Here is a 22,698-nt window from a genome sequence, read left to right as displayed (position 1 = left end):
AGTCGTTAAACAGGTTAATATTCAATATTATTGTGTTATATAATGTATGTAAAGTATCAGCTCTGGCTTGGTTATGACACCAAACAATCACACACATATGGAAATTGTCTGTGATGAAAAGATATTCTGGTACAAATTCTCCCACACCAGCTGAGAAATAAGAATTAACGAGACATTTGGTTAAAAAAACATAATAAATCTGAATAGGTGACAAAGGTCACAGGTTCGTTTCTTCTCTATGTGTCTTTGAGCAAAACACAGACATCCAAACTGCTGATTCATTTTCTGTTGCTCTGAATTTGGCAAAAAACACAAATCATGCAGTCAGCGTCTGTTTCTGATCTTTGTTCTGCCAGTTGACGCAGTATCAAACCAAAACCTGCAGAGAAACAATTTAAACGAGAATGTTTTGATGCCCTAAAGTTCAGCATTTTATCTGAGCAAAAAATTTAAAAAAAAAAAAAAGTCTGACAACTTGCAGAAGGAAAAGCACAGGTGTAAATAATAAAATTATAATAGCTGAATTCCATTCAGGTGTGTCAGGGTGAGGCAGGCTGGCTCGCTTTTCTTCACGTCTCTTTTCATGAGTGAAAAACAATTTGAATTTCTTGGGACAGAGACTGAAAGTATGTCCTCTCTTCCCTATCTGAATAATTCATCACTTGTCACCCGACTTTATAACAACTTTTTTCCACCCCAGCCTTGACTGAGGCCGTTTGCAACAGGTATAAACTCTTTTCCCTTTAGACGTGATCCAACACATTGAACAAACAAATTTTGTGACAAGCATCCTGAACCCTTAATGTGAGCAGGAAGTGTTTCAATGCAACGACTAACTCTGGAAAACACACTCTTAATGTGTCTTACACATGCTGCTGAAACTTCAAACAGAGAGCTGAAGGGATGATGTTTATCTGTCGTCCAACCTGCAAGTTAGCCTCAGTGTGGTTTCCTTGAAAAACAAGCCTATGGTATTTTTCCATTAGATTTTGGATTACTGCAGAAAATAAGCTCTGTGAGTCCTGCACCATGAGTAACCTGCAAAAAGCAGTGTAATGGGTAAAAATATATATCTGTATAAATTAACGGGTGCAGGCATGGTTAAATTGAACAACAGGCGGGTGGGCAGCGGGTGAGAACAATTTTTTTTTAGCACAAAACAAAGTAAAAAGATGTGCAGTGTATGTGTAATATTTTGACATCTAAATCACTATTATCTAGCTGAAACTCCTCTTATTTTGAAAGTCAATGAAAGTTAAATCTTTGACCCCGTCCTCACTGATTTGGAGGACTCCAGCCATGAAACTTTGCAGCCCGAGGATGAGGTGGCAGCCTAGATGGAGTTCAAGACACCCGAGGAGGATCCTTCTAAGGTGTTAAGGTGGTGGGAGGAGCATGCTAACATGTTTCCTAACCTGACAGTGATTGAATGTTTTCATCATCCAGTGAAAGCGACATCTCCTCTGCTGGATTTGTAGTTCACGAATGGAGAACTCAGCTTAATGTGAGTGACTGTAGCCTGTGTGTTTAATCAGGGTGCAGGTTGGGTCGCAGGACTTTTATTAATGGGCGCAGGTGGATGCGGTTTGACTGAGGGTTCTTACAGACCTAGTCGTCTTGCTTTGGTCTGAATCAGGGACTGATTCTGACACAAAGTTGTATAATTGCCTAGAGTTGGTTCGTGTTCTCACGGCAGCATTTACAAGCGGACCAGATCAAATGCCTTGCACAAGAAAGCTGCTCTTGATTGGTCAGAATTTCCATGTTGGAAAAATCCAGGAAGTAAAGCAAACGTTGAAGAAGAGCACACTTGCAAGATAAATGTGACACTTTCTAATGTCACAATGGAGGGACAACTACACAGGTTGATTTTAGCGCTGCTCATTGTGGACTATATTGCTGTCATTGTTCATTTTAGTCAAACCATACAGTTTGAAAACGAGGCGCGGCTCCAACTAGAAAACAATGTTTTGATGCATTGGATGTGCTGAATGTGCATATTAAGGCAGTACAGGAGGAGGTGCACATTAATAATCCTCCAGGACTGTAACATGCTCATGTTTAACCCAAACAATGTGTCATGTGACTGCAGTTGCTTCACATCCAGGTCGGAACACCTTCTCACCACAAACAAACCGCACCAGAGTTTGTTTAGACCACCTCTTCAAGAAGGTCTCAGTCTGGTTGTTTTGGTGCGCACCTGAGTGTGATTGCTGTGTTCACACCTGCACAAACGAACCGCACTGAGGGAGCAAACAACTTGAGTTTGATTAAACCAAACCAAACAGGGCAGGACGGGTAATTAGTTGGTTCAGGTACTGAGCTTTACAGGTATGGGCGGGCGTGAGTTTTCAAAAATGGACCTGTACAGGACTCTGCTCTGTGACCAACAAAAGTTTACGATACTTGGACATTTTGTTGAGCAGGATGAGCTTCACAAATGAACACCACTTTTATGGTTTTTGAATGCAATCACCAAAAGTAAATAGCTAACATAATTTTTTTCTATAATCAAACTACACTTCGGTCGCATAACGTAACATCGCCACCACAATGACGTTCTGTGGTTTCATTTAGCCACTTGTTAGGTACTGTCTTTTTTAAGACAGTAAAGGCTTCAACATTTATGTATTTTATGTCACAGAACAAAACATTAAAGTCTCTGAGGTATGTGTTAACCACAGACTTTACTTCAGGCGTCGAACCAAAAACCCATTGACTAAGAGACGAGGGAACCGGGAGTGAAAAATGCTAACTTATTTCCAGGTCTAGGACTCATTTACCACTCTGTTGGCCTTAGATTACACAAGGACATCACTTGCAGTAGAGTCACACTAGAAAGGGATGTCTTCGTGGTCATTATTGGCAGCAGGAATGTTTTTGCAGTTTTTTACCCAAAGTCTGGAAAAATATGAAATATATGTTTTGGTTACGGAAAAGGACAACCTTACAGCTATCAGATTAATGACATCTTACCTTCATTTCTGCTCTTTACTGACATTTGCTTCTAAAAATACGTACAGGTACTTAATGACTCAAAATATACTTCTACACCAGTCAAAGATGCTAAACACGGGCCACTCCAAAAGCATCCATGTGATACTGTATCACTGAAGCACATGTTCACTGTTAAGCTTATTAATTTTCTATCTTCACATGCATTCATTGTAATCCCGTCCCTCATTGTTTTCAGGGGCCCAGCTATGTTTGAATTTGATTACCTCGCGCCCGGCAGTGGATTACAGCCTGTATAGGGGCCTAATTGTCTCTGGCACACAGAGCCGGGGCCGAGCCCACATTACCTTTTATGTAAACAGCAGGGCAGTGTTTAGTCCCACTGTTCTAATGGCCAGTCATTCCTGTGAGGCCATTCCAGTAACAGTGAGGTAATCCTCCTGAGTCGTATAAACATGGATGATCCTGATTGATTCTCCTGCCCCATTGATCCCAGCTTTTAGCAGCTTTTTAGTCTAAGCAAACAGCAGACAGCAGGTTCTGCTGCGGCCCTGAACCGTCTTAGCTCAGAGACGGTGATCAATCTGAGGGTCGAGGGCAACGTTTGGGAGCATCTGACCTGCCAAAGCCTCAATCATCAACATAATGACAGTGCGCCTCTGATGTCCAGGGGTGGTAAATAGTCTGCATAGTCATCATTGTAGAAAAAGTCCTTTGTGCTGTATCTTTAATACAGGGTCTCAGTTCAGCTTTAAACAATCTGGATCAAAGTAAGAAAATCAAACTAGACGTGGAAGTTATATCCGTAGTATAAATGCAACTCTGCATGAGTTCTCAAGACTCTCTGAATTGTGAACGTATGTGTTTATGTGATGAAGGGTGAAAGTAAATATTGGTCAGGAGGGAAAGCACTTAAAGGATGAAACATGTTGAGATGCCAACAGAGGTCAGGGAAGTTTCACTGATCTACAAGAAAAGAGAAGAAGATGCTCAAAGTGAAGGAATCAGGTCACTAGGGACTGTGTTTATGAGTTTGGGGAATAAGGAACCAACACGTTCTCGCATACGTTTTCTCTTTTTGAAAGTAAGGTTATGTTCATTAAATACAAACAGTCCTTTTCAAAAGAGACTTCAAAAGCTGGTTGAAAAAAAACTTTAGGTTTACTTCTTTAGGGTTAGACGGCAAAAGTTCATGGTTAGGTTTAGGAAAAAATCATGGTTTGGCTAAAACGCTTGTTACTAACGTTATATAATGTCATGTGACTATATCAGTGGCGTAGTATGCTAAACATACTGGCACATTACGTCGTGAATAAGAAAGTCAACTGACTGATGGTTTCACATTGGACAGGAACAGTGGGCTCCGTGGTTAACACTTTCCAAGCCAGAGTATTATTTTGAACTTGCCAGCCACCGCGAGCATTTTTGATCGTATTCGCTAATCTTTCAAGACCCACAGAATAATTTGTTCTATGAATATGTGAACAGTGTATATATGAAACTGTAGAAGAGACTTTCTGTTTTTAAACACACAAAAAAAAAAACATTTTATTACATTCATTTTTTATCAACACTTTAATTTGTACATTTTCATAAAAAAACATTTCGGACAAAATGCTGAGAAAAATGCATTTTTGTTAAAGAATGTCATTTTCAAGTATAAAATCAGTTCCATGTTTCCTTATGTCAATTTGAATTGTATAGATAATAATAATAATGACGAAAATAATATTCTCTTTGAGGTATAGCCGAACACGTTGCCACGTTCAGTGTTCTTCTTCTTCTCTGTGGTCATCTTGTCCATGTGTCACTGTCACCATCATGGAGATCCCATTTCGTCCCACCAGACTTGTTTGTTTCTTCATCCAAATTGGATTCAGAATGTTGATCAGAACAGGAATTGTTGGAGTCTGAGTCCATCAACATCTCCATGGTTTGCGCAGTCGTAAACCTTTCCACTGGCGCCGGCAGTTTTGTGCAGTTCACAAGCGGCTACGTTTCTGTAAACAACATCTTTTTCCAGTTTCCAGTTTTGTTTTTGGACACGGCAGTGCTGTTCTATTGCAGAAGATGTGTAACTGTACGTTCAAACCAACAGCGACCAGAGCTTCCAAAGCAGCGGAAGTCATTCATTTTCAATGAGAGCCCGGCGACTTGGGCGACCTCGTCGTCAGCCGCGCCTCTCGGAGGGGAGTTAAAACTCATTTTATTTTATGGTAATGAGCTCTGACGCAGTTCGGCGACAACCAATCAGAATGCTGACGTGCATCGATGAAGCAGGTCCCAGAGAACAAGCCATGTAACTTTGGCTCCTATAGCACACTTGTTCCGACAATGGATATCGACAAGTTTATTAGTTGCGTTGGCGCCCACTCAGTCCTTTATAACGTGTCACTGTTCAGTTACAGAGACCAAAATAAAAAGAATGAGGCTTGGGACCGCGTCGCGGAGGTAGTTGGTTGGTCTGGTGAGTTTTAAAGTGTGTAATGTTAGTAATAGAGGAGAGAACTGGAGGCTAATGTTGCGACGTAGCATGCAAGTCTTCCTTGCTTGGTTTGAATGGGATGACATACGTTTTCTGTTTTCATTGACCAAACATAACTTTCTGTAGGCCAACGATGAGCTTTTTGACTGGACAACAGCAAGCAGCAACTACGCTGCTTTCAAGCCAGTAGTTGCTTTGCGTCTCCTTTAAATTCACAAACATGATCGAACGTTCAATGATTCACATGATGAGCGACTAGAGCAACCAAAGCTGCCACAAATGTTTTTGACAGTCGTGCTTCTTGGCCTCCGCAACAGACTTTGCCTCTTTGGAAGCTTCTGGTTTGAACGTACAGTAACAGCGCCCCCCATCTTATAACAATGTTCCGTCATAAATGACCAAAAATCTCTGGAATCACGAGGAAATTGTTTGAGTCCAGAGTTTGCTGGAGTCATCCACCTCCCCACCCTCCAGCCCTAGGTGAACTTTCTCGCTCTTTATACCATGGTAGTTGCCTGGAGCGTCAACAAATGCTGCATCTGTGCATCACTGTCTGACACTGACGGTCTACTGACCAAGCATCTGCATTTGATGAGTTATGAGTGAGACCTGGATGGAGTTTGGGAATGATGGAATGCAGGAATAAGAGGACTGGACAAAAGTAAGGCTGGAGCCTATCCCAGCTGACACTGGGTGAGAGGCAGGGTACACCCTGGACAGGTCACCAGACTATCACAGGGCTGACACATAGAGACAGACAACCATTCACATGTGTCGTTCTTAAGAGCAGTTACAACCGTTAGTTGTGCAGCTAGGTATATGTTTTACCTTGCATGGCTCTTCATGTATTTGCCTTTACATGGCTAAATACACAGATTTGATTTATTAGCAGTATCTTTCAATTAACATGGTCACATGAGGAGCGTTATCGTGGCCAGTCAATATTGTGTTGAACAACAATCTTGTCATATTGCCCAAGCCTAGAATTATCTACACTCAAGTCCGAGGTGTACAGTGGAGTTTTCTTTTAGCTGCTAACCCACAGAGCAATTTACAGTATTTTGTCTGGGTCACCAAAAGCATGGTCTACATCACTACTCTATACGTACTGTTTGACTTCAACAAGGTGAGCACTTGTCTTTCTTTCTGCAAAACACAAAGTCTTGAGACACACAAGAGTTTCCTGAAGCTCATCTCTGACAGTGTGCAGGTTTTCCAGTGTCATGCTTGCACTGATGTGGACAAATGAATTAGCTTCAGCCGTTGCTTGTCCTGCATGTACGGCTCAGAATTAATGAGCTGTGCCTCCGATGGTTGTATATTATTTTGCTCTGTGAGCCCTTGTCATGGGAGTCAAATTACTCGAGCACGCTTACTTTGTGTGTACATATTCTTTGGCCACTTAATATTTTAAAATGGTTCGCCTGGACTTCCCTGTGGTGGCTTGGCTGAGTCTCCTGCTACGGCTAAAGAGGTCAGCCAACTTCCCTTCATACTCATCAGCCCTGTTCATATATGATTTACAGTGTTTATACTAAGGCTTTGTACAAGAATGGAGACGTGCCCTTCAGTGTGAAGAGGCCATTTTCATCTACACACACAAACAAATTACTGCCAGTCGATTGTATTGACTTTAAGGAGCGTGATGTCAAATGCGTCCCTAAATCTACAAACACATTGCTAGACGTCCCCGTCAGCACTTCCCACCATCAGGAGCCCCTCTGGAGCTTCGCCGACATGCCGTCTGTTGCATTGAACAGCTACCACCGGCCACGTTGTTCCCACTACGCTGAGTTACAACAGATCCCCATTTCACTGAACCATCCATCTCTCAAGGTTCAGGGCCTGCTCTGAAGGACAGCCCTGAGAAATGAGATGGCAGAGTTTGAGAGGAAGAAAAGTCACAGGGGGAAATGAGAAACACACTGAAGTGCAGAGACTGATCTAACTAAACCTCAGACTGAGGTCATCAACGTAACGCTCTCTCAGTAATTAGCAGGACAAGGATGCTGCTGCTTGTTTGTTGGGTTTTTTCAGCTTGCTGTCTCTTGGCGGAGCAACAAAGCAACACCTGTTTACTTGTTACAGACCACCACCTGTCAGGAGAGGAAGGGAGGGTGTGTGTGTGTGTGTGTGTGTGTGTGTGTGTGTGTGTGTGTGTGTGGTGGGGGGTCTGATCCATTGTTCACAAGCTTCGCTGTGTGTGGAGGACCCTGAAAGAAAATGTAACTGGACGTCTATGACCAGGAATCTTATTTTTTTTAAAACCAAGTCAGCATGAGTTAATTCGGAGAGGGCACGTGGCTTCACTGAGAATTCACCAGCAAGGACCACACCATCAATAAGATGTGTTGAACCACTTTATTAAAGGAAAACATTACTGATGTGTGGGGCTTGGACTGTCTGTGGGCCATCCGCTTGGCTGAATGTGTTGTGGGGAAGATTTATCAAGGAATCTGCCACAGCATCTGGGCATGACGGATCGTCTTAGGACCCTACGTAAAGGAGAGGAAGAGGAAAACGAGGTGGGAGGGAGGAGCAAAGAATACAACCAGACAGGAGGAGTGGGTTCGTTGGGTATTTATCCAGGGAAGTGACAGAGTTGAGATGTGGTCCTTGACTATACAGAAAGCACGACATCTCTTTTTTCGTCATTGTTTTCCCCATTGTGCAATCGGATGATTTGAGAGGAGGGCCTTCTGTGGTGGTCACGACAAGTTTACAGTTGGTAAACAATGATACCCAGAGCTATACGGCCCGACGATAGACAGGACGATAGGATAGACGAAACGTCCATCATGGAGGAGAAGCTCCTGGACCAACTGGTGGCCCACCTTCTTTTTTAGGGTCTCATGTACCCACACAGATCTCTTTTTCCCTGTGCCCAACAAAGTTCTTGCTGACACTAGATACAAGGCACAAGCAGATGATTTAAAAGGTACAGTTTTTAAGAGCATTAAAAACTAAACACAATTAGTGGTTTCATAAACATACGTAGGACTAGTGTCAAGTTTCAGCTATCAAGGCTTGCTTCAAAAGAAGAAGTTCCTACAAAGTCTCATCCAAACATGTCTACATGCAACTGTATAAAGGGCTGAGACAGGGGACACTGTTGGACAGCCTCTCCTTGAAGGAACTCACTTGGTTGTTCACACTAAAGTGCCAAAAGTAGTTGTGTGAAGAGTGAAAAAAGAAAGTAGTTCAAATCCTGACTACTTTCTCATCTCCACCTGGCCACTGGCAAATTAATGTGTGAAGTAGGAGTACTTGTCAGATTATCAGTTTTGGAAAGTTGCAAACATTGTAGGATGCAGCTCCCAACTTCTAACTTTAGAAAGGTGTCTGCAGACCATGACCACGATCAGCCATCTAATGAACACTTGGTGTAAAGCACACTGAGGCTGCAGTCGAATGCTCAAAAAAATGATGTCCTGTGTATTTTTCCAAACACTTTTCCTTCACCTTGATATAAAGCATCATGGGGTCAAGGAGAGCTGTGAGGGAGAATCCAAGGACTTAGGAAAAGACAAATGTGGTGCTAAGAGAATCTGACTGCACATAACACAAGGTTCACCAGCAACTGCTGATGTTATTGACATGGGTCTGCCAAAATGACACAGCAATGTTTCAAAGATGGACGACTAAAAGTGCATTTTACTTCGTCCCGTACATTCTTGAGTCTTTCAACACACAATCCCACACACTGCTCCTGCTCTGCTTCACAATTCATTAGCAACACTAACATTTCAGTCCTCCTGGACCTTCGTCAAGAGTGTGCAACACCATTATTTCCAACACTGAGCTTCAATAGAAACTGCTTTTCACAGGTGTGCACAGGTGTGGGGGAATTAATCAGGTGTGGGTGCGTTTCTCAATAATTCACAACAGTGTGTGCACCTTATGTCACATACCCCACAAACCAAAGAACAAGGGAACAGAAAGCAAAGGGAAAAACTCAAGCTCCTTACACTGTAAAGGTTATTTACAAGATTATGTACAAAATATGTTGATCTTATGAATGAACACATCTGCCCTCAGGGTCATTTCACTCAGTTAGGAACCTCCCTAAGCAAAAGAGACTCTGATGCAGCTCTGCTGGTCCATACCTGCACTGTAATCACCTGATCTCCTCACCCAGCGGCACAGCTGTAGTCCATTTCCTTACTATCTCCCCTGCTTTATATTTACCAGCTCTTTTTTTACCTGTTGCCACACTCTGCTTTAAACTCTGAATCAACATCTGTGTGTTCAGAAGCAAAATAAAGATAAACCTAAGCAAGGATCAGTTTTATTGAAACCAGCCGTGCAACTTCAGCGCACACCAGAAGTAGAAAACAGTGTGCTACTCCACATATGTGCGGAACAGCATTCTGTGCACTCACACAGCCAAGAGTTAAAGTGCATGAGTGAACCCACCAGCAGTATTCGTCCTGGAACAGGTTCGGGTTCCCGCAGAGTTCAGGTCCAGTTCCCGAGGCTGAGGTGGTGAAGTGTGCTGGTTGGATTTCAGGTGATGAAATGTTCCCTGTGGAGGCTGCATTGCAGGTCTTCACCTCCCGGTGAAAACAGCTGAGAGCAGCTGATCGCAGTCCTAAACTTGGAGCAGGTCCAGCAGGGAGGAATGGAGCTGAAGCTTGTGCCTGACAGTGTCTTTGTGCGCTTCTGCTGGAATTTGACTTTGTGACATTCGTGCTGGAGAATAGTTAAAATATTTAAAATACCATTCGTTGCTGGTTAAAACATGAAAAAAAAACACACACACAAAACCTTTACTAAGTCATATTTTTAATCGAAAGTTGGTTGCATTTACACTCACATATTATGCTCGAGCAGACACACATGAGAATTCATAGAGCCGTAAAGTGTTTTTGAACAGCCCTGTAGATTATTAGAAAACCTGCAACTGCAGTGTTTCAAAGTGACGGTGATGATGAGCCAACCTGCTTGTCTTGAAAAACAATTATGTGTCTGTGTGACTGGATTTTAAAGTAATGTAAAAACTGAAAGTATTTTAGAACTTAAAAAGTTTTTACTCACCCCGTCATTATGTCGCAGCCTTAACACATTATTTGGAAACGTTTTAATCTTTACTATATAACAACGAAAACTCTGTCTGTGTGTCTGTTCCACGTTTTTCTCCTCACTGACTTGGTCAATCCATGTGAAATTTGGCACAGTGGTAGAGGGTCATGGGAGGATGAGAATGAAGCAATATTACATCAATTGGCCAAAGGGGGGCGCTATAGCAACCGACTGAAATTGCAAACTTTGAATGGGCATATCTCATGCCCCGTATGTCGTAGAGACATGAAACTTTGCACAGAGATGCCTCTCCTCATGAGGAACACATTTGCCTCAAGAATCCATAACTTCCGCTTATATAGATTTTCCGCCATTTTGAATTTTTTGAAAAACACTTCAAATGGATCTCTTCCTAGGAAGTTTGAGCGATCTGCATGAAACTGGGTGAACATAATCTAGGGACCAATATCTAAAGTTCCCTCTTGGCAAAAGTTGGAAAACTTACTAAAACTGAGCTTCTATAAGGCAATGAATATTGCGGAGGGCGTGGCTCATCACATAAAGGTGTATAACATCTCAAGGGTTTCACCCATCACCACGCAACTTTGTAGGCATATGACCACACATAATCTGAGGGGACCCCTCCATTATTGACCCCATCAAACAAAATGGGGGCGCTAGAGAGCTCATTTCTTATCTAGGCCTAACCGCCATATGGATTTTTACTAAACTTGGTAGATATGTAGAACAGGACGCCTCAAGGTGACTGGAGAAATTTAACTCTAATTGGCAACTGGGTGGCGCTATAACAACAGAAAAATGCTTAAAATGGCTAAAATGCGACCGATCGCTGTGGCTCCCCCTGTGGACCAATGTTGGTGTTTTTTCTAATGTTTGGTGTGACTAAGTCATGGTATGGTATGCTGTGCATAATCACAGAAACTGTCAGTGTGTCATTCTGTCAGTCTGAATACATTGCTCTTCTTAATGGGTTCAGTTGACTATTTAATCTGCAATTTCCTATGACCTGTATCCCAAACACACACCATGTGAAACTGTACGTGGGCAACTGTGCACTCAGTAGGTATGGACTAGTTATTGTAGTTATTTAGGAAATGTAGCAGTTTTTTACCTGATTGTTTTAAAGTGATCTGCCTCTGAATATCAGCCTGGGACATGAACAGAACAGAATGATCCCCTCTTATACTGTATTGTCTTCACAATAAAAGCCTAGAATGGGAATGCTTTATGAAAATAACATTCCACTCCTCTGCTTCTGCAGAAGATTTAGTGATTATTCTTGTTATAATTGCAAAAAAAAATTCTCCAACTAAAACTGTTTTTTAAATATAAACTGTGTCAGTCGGACCTTTTGCCCGGATTCATCATGCTGGATTGGCTGCAGTCAATATTCATATGAACTTCTTCTCCCAGTGAACAGATTTTAACCCCATATTTTTGCTAAAATTAGCTCACAGATCAACAACAGAACTTGATTATATTGGAAGAATAGTTTGAGAAGTTTCTTTTTTTTTCACAGCAACCTTTGATTCTACTGAGAGTGTTTCATACTTAATTATTTTGCGTGGAGTTTCACCTTTGGTTCTTTAAAGTCTCATTGGATAGGCTTCAAAACCACAGGCATCAATCAGAAATTAAGGCATGTTGTTCTTCTTTTTAAAATACTTAAATGAGCCTAATTTGCAGACAAGAATATAAATGTTCTTAGAAATCTGAGCCCGAGGAGTGGCAAGCATGTTTCCAGAACCTAGAGCCCGGTATACAAGGTGCGATTTTGGGCTGTCCAAGAAGAAAGATGACCAACATGAAAGAAACGAGGCGACATCTTTGGTCGTGACTCTATAGCCCCTTTTACTCTGCCAGATTTTCGGCGAATGTTGGGCCGTTTTGCCGGCAGGCTGCAAGCGTTTAGACACACAGAGCCGGATTGGCGAGTTGATCTGAGGTGCCCAATTTTCCGCCTCATGGAGTCATATTGGCGGAATCCTTTTTGGTTTAAACAGAACGAGGCGAGCCACTGGCGGTGGATAAACAGGAAACAGCTGATAGCAGGAATTAGCGAGCAGCTAGTAGCAAGAGGGAAACGCAAACCTGACAGACACTGTAAAGATGAGCAACTGGGGAGACAAGGAATTGCGCGCCCTCCTTGTCCTCGCAAACGAAGAGGCCATTAACCATCAGATGACGGGGACGGTGAAGGACGGGCCGACTTACGAGAGAATCGGCGAAAGACTGACCAGCCGGGGCTTCCCTCCCACGTCACTGTTTACGTCACATGCTGAGCTACACGTTTTGTTACTTGCTCACGCCCCCCATTGCCCCGAAAAAGGCGTATTCTGTATGAACAAAAGTAGGCAGGCAGCATTTTGCTGCAATCCCTGATTTTGTTTTTATACTGCCAAAGCTGAAAAAAGACTGATTGGGCTTTCCTGCAAATTTGCACAATTCCTGTTTAAAAAGGGCTTAAAATGTTGGTCCTACGTCACACAGTGGGAGGTTCAAGGACGGCTGTTGACATGGTCTTGTAATCAAAGACAGCCTGGGATAAAATTCTGACTGCTGTTACCACCTATGTCTACTAACCAACCAATAGAAATGCAGCATGAAATGTTGACTGATCGGCGCTAAACCCAAACAAACAGATGGATAACAGCTCACCATGGAGGCAAAACACACTAAAAGAAATGTGTGTGAAACCTTCCTTCATGAAAGGAAATAGTTGCAGCTGTCAAGTGAGCAACCTAGCAGCTAGCAAACACAGCCACACCACAGTATATAGTGCCCACAAAACTTTAGGTTATTTAATAATGTGACCCTCTATGTTGAGCTTCAAAGATGGAGAGGTAATAACCCGTGCAGCATCTTTGCACACTCAGTATGGGAAGCTATCGTACGTCATAACTTGTGATTCAGTAGGTGCTGTCATCGTACAGTCTGCATACATCTAACTTGATGGTGTACCCAAGTTTATTTTGATGTCGCACAGTGTAGCTGCACTAAACTTATAAGACTGCTAAAATCTCACAGTCTGGAGGAGGCTTGAGATGTAGATGCAGACGTCCTGGAAAAATAATATATTTAGTGAAGGGTTGATGTCCAGGCTTTTGTTCAGCGATTCCTGAGATCGATCCACAAATACGATAAAATCTTAATTTCCTATTATTGCAGCTGAACATGCAGCTGGAAACAAATTAGTATCATAACACAAGACTGCAGTGTCTCTGAGCCAACCACTGTTTCCAGACCCTTCCCTTTACCTACAGGTTTATTTTGAAAGGAATAACTTTTCCAAACTGGAGCCAAAGTGCAACACGAGTTCTTCAAGAAGAAAGAAAAATAAAAGACTTCTACAAGAACTTCTGTGTAGATTTGATCTTTGTTCGCTTCTCCTGAAACTCCACAAACGTTCCTGAGAGATGTGTAGGTCATACTTTACAAAGACTCCTCTCCTCTTTGTTCTGTTGTGGTCCACTCACGATGGTTCATCCATTTTTCCTCTCAGAAAATCCCTCTGAAGATATTTACACATCAGACTTAGATCTTTTTCCTTTAAGTGGTCTCTGGGTGGCCGTGGGACGGAGGATAAATCTGCTCTGTTTTTCCTCACAGGAAACAGCCGAGCTGAACAACACTGATCTTCACTAATCCATTATCCACCTCTGCATCTGGCCCACCCCTGGGCTGACATACGTCTTCATTTGGACCTTTCACTGAGCCTGATCACACACTTGAACTCCCAAGCATGCTAATAGCACCACACACACACACACACACACACACACAAAGCCTCGACAGTCTGACAATAACATATGTCCTTATGCAGCGTTTCATTTTCTTTTATCTTGATTAATTCCTGACTTTGAAAAAAAGAAAACACTCTTTAATTGTTAAGTAAATATTTTAAAATATAATGTTTTGGTAAATTCCTGCTACATATTCAGAAACTGAAGCAGTTTGGTGTTAGTGCTTAAACCCAAAAGCTCCTCAACACACAGCAGGGCTCTCAGCTGGAAAAAATGTAACTACCTAATGCATATTTCACATTTTCAAATAAATTATGTTATGTTATGTATGTTATGTTAATTTTTCTTTTCCTGTTTTGGCACACAAGTAGGGCAAAATCCAGTCCGACTGTGTGCTGTTTATGCACACTGCCTCACTTGACAAGCTAACGTTATACGACAGTTGTGTTTTACAGAGTTAGCAGATAGACAGAACATTTAGGAACGCCTCCCACCAGAGAACAAGACATGGCCTGTTGAAGGAAAAATGAAATCAAATTTTTAACAACAGTCCATTATTTGTGTATCAATATGTATATTCAGCCTACCTACTGTCAAAACTAACATTAGGATCCGTATTTATAATTGTTAAATTTGACTTCGCGTAGCCGCCCTCGTTTAAGGCCCAGACACGTCAGATAGACTTTAAAGAACGAGCAGTGACAACAGCTGACTGTTGTGTCATCTGTTTCTTGGACAGAAAGTGTCACTTGAACATCCCACAAAGATTACAGCCAATGTCCAGCTAGTACGTATGTTTCTCACCTGTGTGAGAGGAAATAACTTTAAATACCAGCAGGCGGCAGGGGTCCGTATTCTTCATTTAAAAGGGGAAACAGGAAGACCGTCAGGATGGATTCAAGATGCTTATTAGCCAGTTAGCACATTAACAACACAACCTGATGTTGAAAGAACAAATGATATTTATCATGCGCTAGCGAACAATAACACAAACAAAGAACTGTCTCTGCTTTACAGCTCAATAGCTAAAAAAAATCTTACCTATTGCAACAAGTTTGTTTTGAGCTTGTGCCCTCTTGACATTTGTTTACTTTCCTCACTTCAGTTTCTCTTCTCGTCACTGTGCTAAACTGCCAATCAATCAATCAATCAATCAATCAATCAATCAATTTTATTTATAAAGCCCAATATCACAAATCACAATTTGCCTCACAGGGCTTTACAGCATCCCTCTGTCCTTTGGACCCTCACAATCAGAATGATTTCTCGCCTCGCCAGCTTTGATGCCGTTTCAAGATGCCGAACTGGTCAAAAAACAGGTGACAAGGGCCAATAGTGCCAACAGTGCAGGACAAATGGCAAAAACTAGTGCAACAGATGCTTGATGATGGCTGACATTGGTGTGTCTGCGCTTTATGTGACGTCACGTCCAATTTCACTGTAGTGTATTTACCAGTCCTTTTCTTTTTAAGTACAATTTCTCCTGAAGCCTGAAAACGGTTGATTTTTGAGTCTCATCTGAGTAAGTTTTCGTTGGCTCTGCTCCCACGGCCAACCATCACCTCACCCTTCCCCTCCCTCCGGGGCTCCGGGGAACCGAGTTCTGTCTTCCTTTTTTTTTGCGTTGTTTAGCCATGTTGCTAAATGCTGGAATAGCTATTTTACCTGGTGCACTGTTCACCATTGCCGCTTGCTCTCCCCTTCTGCCGGCGGCACGGGAACGTGCATATGCAGTAGAACAGCCAATAGGAACGCAGTGGTCTGAGCTGACCTTTGATTGGTTGGTGCACATCGTCACGATACTGATTCTTTAGAGGCTGAACACAGAGCCATGGTGAGGTGCAGAAACCTATTGTTTGTCTCAGACCACTTGATTTACATTATGCTTAGAGGATATTATAACATTTTTACTCAGTTATACCAAAACAATGTTGCCTACTGGAGCTTTAATTTCCTTTATTACTATTTGAGGTACTTTTTTTCATTTTGTGCTACTGACTGTTTCTACTTCACTGCATCTTCAAGGGAATTTTGTACCTGTTACTGCACCGTTTTTGTCCACTGAAGGATTTCACTCACATAACTTGCTGTTTTACACTTGAAACTACCCAGTTGTGATGCTTGACGAATGAATAATGAATAATTGAACTTTGCACTTTGTGCTGCATCCTGCACAGAATGCACTACGAAGTACTTTACAATTCAGCAGCAGAGACAAACAGCAAAGAAATAAAACCATGCAATTATACAACACTTATTCAAAGAGAAATGAGAAGAATACATCAATTAATTAATGAATCAAATGATTGAAAAAATACATATTAGAAATATTAAAACAGATAGCTGCTAGTTATAGACTACATGAACCAGATAAGTTTTGAGTTGTCGTTTAAAACTGTCGACTGAGCCAGCAGGTCTAATATTTAAAGGCAGGTTGTTCCATATTTTGGGGGCATAGTAGGTAAAAGAAGCACCCCAAAGGTTTTTGTCCCGACATTAGGAACAGTTAAAAGAGCAGCTGCAGAGGATCTCAGGGTTCGTGGAGGAACATTAGGTCATAGGGAGTCTACGATATAGGAGAAGACGATGCCATTAAGAGCCTTAAAAACCAATAGAAGGACTTGAAAATCAATTCTAGAAGATACTGGGAGCCAGCAACAGCAGCGTTCTTAATGGTCTGTAGTTTTGCAATGGCACTTTTCAGTAAGCCAGTGTATAGAGCATTACAGTAAATAAGATGATAAAACTAATGATTAAACTGATGCGGCAGGACTTGTGTTGCTGCTCTCATTTAAGTAAAAGATCTGAATCCTTCTTCCACCACTGCCTGGTGGTGGCCTCTGCCTCTGTCTGTCTAAACTGGAGTGTAATCAGATTTGGAATGACATGTGCTCCCAGCAGCGCGAAAACCAGATCATTTCCGTCTCGTTTTACCAGGTTTTTCCTTTGCGGTCTGTGAGGAGACGCTTGTGTGTGTGTGTGTGTGTGTGTGTGTGGTGTTGTTGTGAGCTTAAAGTGGACGGCTGCCGGTTGTAAATAAGTAAGATGTCCTCTGCTGTTTTAGCTGTCATCCCGGAAAGACACGGGCCAACTCTCAACCTGAGCCCTGCCTCGCACTCCGGTCATTACTGTGACTGATGAAGTTGGGTTGACTTTCATGACATGGCGGGGGGGGGGCAACATGCCTACCCAGCCTCCAGGAAAACCGTACGCCTTGGCTGTTATGGAGATGCACTTCAAAAGCAGCAGTGGAATGTGTAACAAAGTAATGCGACCATATTCAGACTCATCAGCTCCTGCTGCTGAAACACAGACACTACATCATGCATGTCAAACAGCAGCCGACCAGCGGTACATACTGTATGGAGAGCACTGATGAAGATTGCGACAGTCAATAAATTAAGACGACATTTAAAGCACAATGTTGATTTTTCAGCGCAAAATTTAAAACATAATAATAATAATATGTAAAAATATATCTGTTAATTTTAGTGGATTGAATTAACTATTCTACAAACTTGGAAGCTGAATGATGAAATTTCATATTTTTGTATTTATGTGACTTCCTGAATAAAATGCAAAAATGCAGCTTAGTTGCATTGATATAAATTCAGTCTTATCATGTAGATAACTTTACAGAATAATCGAATATTGGTAGCTGAAGAGTTAGATCATCAGTTATGATTTGTTTAATTTTTACTTTAAGACAAATGCATAATTGTTAATACACATTTTTTCAGTGCACTCACACGTGCAGTTACTCAATGTCTTTATTCAGATTTTTTATTGTATTTAAGGGGCAGTTAAATTATTTGTTTTTCATTACAAAACATTGAATGAATGCTTCAAAGTTTTGTTGATGTTTGACTAAATAAATTGGTACCTGTAACTTTAAAAATAAGTTATTTTAAAATGTTTGCTACAAATTCATTCAGAAATTATTCATTATTCCCCCCTGAGACCTCGGCTTCTGTTTGGTACACAGTTTTAATGTCTCCGAATTGTCTGGGGTCAGTCAGACTTGATGAGTATAAAAACTATGCGTTGTCCTCGAACAGGAAGTAGTTTTTGAAAATAATGATCTCCTCATATGGATACAATAGGATTATTTTTAATGTTCACAACTATGTAATAATGTTTAAAACTGTGCATGTTACGAGACGATACTAAAGTCCCAATGACCTCAAGCGAATACTTCCTATTTTAGAACTTCTTAGTTTCTTATCGTGACTAAAATTGGTCAAATGTGTTGCCGTATCAAAGTACACACTTTATTAATCATAAATAAACAAGATTCAACCATTTAATATGATCAGGTTTTATCCACTTTTGTGTCGGGATCATCTGCAGACTGATTTGACTGACTTGGCCGCCATCTTGTTTTTACATGGATTAGTGTATTGTGGTCTCGCTACCACTAGATGGCACAAAAAGTGTCCATTAACGAGGCCGACAGAAAGAAGATAAAGGTGCAGCAAATCAAGAGTCCTGGGGATATTTCAGTAAAAACAACAACAGAATAATACAGTTTAATAATACAGTGTATCCTTAAATCATTTATCATTTTTAAGATATCGCTTTTTAATGCTGTAATCCTAAAACTTGCAAAAAGAAAAACTGTCAACACATTCTCATCCTGACTTGTCAAATACCGACATGAGGTCAGTGGCCCTACACATCAAAAACTGATGCACTAGGTACCTTCCTGCATTAATTTTGGACATTCAAGGACAGTGTGTCAATTTATGCTCGTAACATGCATCATCTCTTTTTAAAATGAACTTCCGTTTTCACAGGAAACGTACAGTTTCTGCTCATCACATGCATACAGTCTTTTTTTAAAATAAACTTAAAACATTGGTAAAAACTTAGGGTTTACTTCTTTAGGTTTAGGCAGATAATCTACATGTTAGGCTTAGGAAAAAACATGGTTTTGTACGCCAAATATACGAACACATTGCATAATTTTTTTAAATAATTCAGTTGAGTTTCACCTCCCCGCCCTCCCACTCTGTGCAGGCTTTCTTACTCTTTAAACTACGGCAGTTGCCCAGAGTGTCAACAAATGCCCTTGTACTTTGCTAGTGCCCAAGTGTACCAAGCGTCACAATTTCCCAAGTTGACAGTGAGACCGGGTTCTAGAGACGTGTTGATTCAGCTCTCTGGTGGCTCATGTTGGAGGCTGCAGTCTGCTGCTGTTGAATTGCGTTGTGATATACTGACGGGAGTTTCTTAAATTTAGTGTATAAGGCTGTATATATATATATATATATATATACAGTATATATACCCTTGGAGTGACTCTTGAAAATGTCACACCCCAAAAGAAAAAATAGAGGCAACGAAACACTCGAGAGAATTTGGCAGCAGAAGTTGAATGATACTAAATCTTATAAACAGACATCGATATTGAAACAACAAAGTGTACGTGAGTAACGGCTTATGGTCAGAAGGCTGGCTGAGAAAAATGATTACATGACAATAACATGGGCTACATTAGCTTACTCACTGAGCAGTAACACGTTCATCCTTTAAGTTTTCAGCTACCTACTGAATGCGTTCTACGTCCACGCTCTTCTGTCCATTTGAAGCTGAGAAACAGGTGTAACCTACTTATCTAACCTCCGGAGTCTTCGCCATCTCCACGATGTGAAGAATCCAAGACTCAGACATGCCCTGAAGACAGGTAGAGTCCCAGATGGAGAGCGGCTCTGTCACGGGCACGTTGCCCCGCGGGGATGATCTCAGAGTGGACATGATGTGTAAATTTGTCCCTGTCAGCAGACCTGTAGATTGAGTGCATTGTGGGTCGGAAATAGTGCAAGTGCACAGAGGACGATGCTGTTTGTGTATATTTAGACCATCACAAAATAATAATGTGACAGCGATATCCTAATCAGAAAGCAGCAGGGGGAGCTGGCCTTGTGTAAACCCTGGATTAGGACTTTAGAACAGATTGTGGAGTGTGTGAGCAGAGCTGCAGGTCAGGACGCTGTTGCTCTGTGAAATCAATACTTCTGATCTGAACTTTCTTTCGCAGCCTTGTTAGCTCCCTGCCTGAACCCCCAGTGTGCACAGGGCACCTCGGCCTGCAGCTAGATGCAATAAGAAAACACTTAAGGGTCAAGGTTAGTGACTCCTGCTGCTCTGTGACTGCTGAAAACCAATTTGAAGCCTTGAGATGAAACTTTGGTGATTGAGCGTTAAAAAGATGCTGCACTTTGGGTTAACAGCATTAAATTCCACCCATTTCACCACCACAGCACTACAGACGTGTTGTATGGGATAGATAACGATGTTCACAGTGAGCAGAAGGTTTGCAGAGCACTGAACACACAGGAGTCAGGATGCAAACCCCGACCTTTGGTGTTACAGTCTTGGACTTTGTACACAAGATCCAACCCAATCACCTCCCTTTGACTGTGGTGCGTTACATTACATCACATTACATTAGAGTCATTTAGCTAATGCTTTTATCCAAAGTGACTTATAATAAGGCATTCAACTGTGTGGATCAGGCTGTTCTCTGCACTGTTTGTACATAAGGAGGCAGGTTGGGAAGGTAGAAGGGTCGCCAAACACAGGACTTTCCCCAGGAGACCAGTTTTTGGAACCGTGTGAACTCTGAGTGAACTTTGAGTCATTTTAAGGTACGTCGTCACCATGTTTCTTTCCCTAAACCTAACCTTCATAACTTTAATTTCGTAACGTTATTCGTTTGCAAAGCTACAAAGGCTGAGTCTCTGTAGCAGGTTAAAAACCTTGCACCGCTCCACCCATGTGACACGTTGCGTCCGTGCCCCCTGTGTTTTGGCCATAACACTATGGCAAAGCGAGGGGTATCAGAGAAGCCAGGTGTAGCTACATGTTGGTTTTTTTGCACACTTTCACTTCAGCTTGTGAGAGCTGGTGATTGGTTACAAGGTTTATCTAACATTAGCAACACATTAGTACCTACTTGATAACGCAGTTAAGCCGAGGGTCCATGTTTTTAGGGGTTTAATCAATGGCAGTAGAGGAACTTAAATCATCTCGTGTGCCAGTTCTTGAGCCTTTACTGTAACCTAAAAAGGTCACTGGTTCAAATCCAGTGACCACGGAAGCATAGTTCAGTTTCTCTACCTGCTTGCTCACTTCCCTGCTCACTCGTCGCAGATCCCAGCGTCAGTTGAATGCCTGAAATGTAAAAATGTAGTGTGACCGGGGCAAAGGGCCAACTGGAAGTGCCAGCTTAGCAGAGATATAAACTGTCCCACGCCGCTTGGCGCTGAGTGATGCAGTGACAAATGTGTCAGGGGGAAGTTGGGGCACAAAAGGGACGATGACACAAGCAGCAAAGCATGAGGGCACTAAATATCACTGGAGTGTGTCTGCGTGTGTGTAAGGAGGAAGAGAGAGGGGTGATGTTAGCGATGCCTACCTCCCTCGTCGATCACATGCCTTGGTGGTGAGATTGACCCGTTTGGATTGCTGACATGGGAGGTGTGTGTTGATGTGAGATGAGGTGTAACGTGCAGACATGTGCACCGGTGCTGTAATTTATCATCATGTGAGCGACACGGCGGCATGCTGTATCCACTCCTCTCAACCTCGACCTCTTTATGTGGTTTTCATCTCCTGCCAGCATGTCTCTCTACGTCCTCGCCGCTGCTCAGTGGACTCCAGTTGTCCACATTTTTTGTGTTCGTGGTGTTACGCTGGTCTCATTAAAGGGATCATTCCACCCAAATCCCAAAACACATATTTTATCCCCTGTATCCAAGTGATATGTAGCTATGCAGATAATTTTGCTTGTATGTCCTAAGGTTTTTAGATACCTGCCTAAGATCCCTGTTGCTAACTCAACAGAGCTGCAGGTTCAAGAAGTATTTTTCCCACTGTGAGGTCGAGTCCAGTCGCCAGAAGAAAATGTTGACATATGTTTCTGCAAGCTATGATTACGTTGCATTTGTACATTTCATTTGCATCATATCAGTGTTTCTAAGGTGCTGTAGTATATGAGCTGACTTTTTCATTGGCAGGTGGGTTGTTGATGCCGTGTCACCTATAGGTGCCAAGCTGCAGGCAACAAATGACAAAACTGGTTGTGTTTTAGCAAGTTTTAGCTGTTTTTCATGCAGCTTTTTAGGCATCAAACGTGGGTGGTTCTTAATGAACTATTGCTGTTTTTCCACCAGGGTCAGTGTCACGAAAAGCAGTTGTTTTTTTACCAAGACATCACTGCGTTTCTTGGCAGGGTAGTGCCACAGAAATTGGGTATTTTAAGCCAAAACATGATCTATTCCTAACCATAACCAAGAGGTTTTTGTGTCTAAACATAACCACAAGTTAACCACAACATTGCTGACCATAAAGGAACAAAGTTTCAGTGTATCTGCTGCATAATAACATACAAGTGTAACATATTTGTGGTTTACAAAAAAGTATAATGCCAAAATTAATCCTGTTGACTGTGTTGTAAATTCCCATTGC

This window comes from Epinephelus lanceolatus, chromosome 9 (genome assembly GCF_041903045.1).
Source record: "Epinephelus lanceolatus isolate andai-2023 chromosome 9, ASM4190304v1, whole genome shotgun sequence".
In the NCBI taxonomy this organism is placed as follows: domain Eukaryota; kingdom Metazoa; phylum Chordata; class Actinopteri; order Perciformes; family Serranidae; genus Epinephelus; species Epinephelus lanceolatus.
The sequence above is the reverse complement of the archived record's forward strand: the minus strand, read 5'-3'. Positions refer to the sequence as shown.